The sequence below is a fragment of the Cariama cristata genome, unplaced genomic scaffold, assembly GCF_000690535.1.
Source record: "Cariama cristata isolate BGI_N322 unplaced genomic scaffold, ASM69053v1 scaffold44752, whole genome shotgun sequence".
NCBI classification, from domain to species: domain Eukaryota; kingdom Metazoa; phylum Chordata; class Aves; order Cariamiformes; family Cariamidae; genus Cariama; species Cariama cristata.
The window spans coordinates 23,709-24,599 of NW_009604152.1; the positions used below are offsets into that span (position 1 = coordinate 23,709).

Consider the following 891-nt stretch of genomic DNA (forward strand, 5'->3'; position numbering starts at 1 on the left):
CTGCTGAAAATGCCCAGAGGTGGCACGATCCTAAGCTAACTTGAAGCTTTTGCCTTTCTATCCCGTTTCTTTCTTTCTTTCCAGAAGTACTTTTTACAAAAATAAATGCTGGACTATTTACATCATTACTCGTTTTTCCAGGAGGAGACGACCACGGTGGGTCCCAGACAGAATACATTACATGCCCCGGGTTGTGATGTAGCCGTTTCCATCACAGATGGTAAGCATGTAAGCAAGCAACACAGCATCAAACCTGAGAGTGCTGGCAAAGCGAGAGACGCTTTCTTAACAGCAAGCAACGAGGGCTCACTAATCCTCATCTCAGCTGACAGCTCTTTGGCCTGGCTAGACATTGACATCATTTTTTCCCACAGTTATCAACCGTACAATAGCAGCAAGGCAGTGACATAGGTGCTGTTCTCCTGGCCCGCTTTTCCAGCCGGCAGCGAAGGCCACACCACCCGTTGTTGTTCGCAGTCCTTTGAACACTCAAGCGAACCATCCCCGTGCTGACATAATCGCTCCGCGGTGACTCTGAGTCTTTCCAGCGCTAAGAAAACACCAGCTCCCGCAGCACGTCCATTAACTTTCCAGCAGGCTGGATTACAGCTAGGCTCACTACGCAACCCTGCGGCACACTATTCACGCTGAGCGCAAGTTAACGCAAGAACAAACCATTCACTTCCAGGAACTGGCTGTTCAATTAAGACACTGAATCCAGCAGCCCTCTGGGCCAAACCCCTGTACCGAAATGGATGTTATGAAACGTCCTATCCTAAAGGAGAATTAATGGCCATGTTAATGTCTAAATCAAACTCTTTTCACCGGACTTTGCTAAAAACAAGCAAATGGTATTTGCTCCATGACAATTACATCTCATCCTCAGCAGGA

The 891-nt window shown here is 47.7% G+C and overlaps 1 protein-coding gene across 1 annotated transcript in view; it reads right to left on the bottom strand.

The window, feature by feature from the left end:
- PRDM16 (PR domain containing 16) overlaps positions 1–891 on the bottom strand; it is a 41,516-nt gene that overhangs the window by 20,851 nt on the left and 19,774 nt on the right. The window lies entirely within an intron of this gene.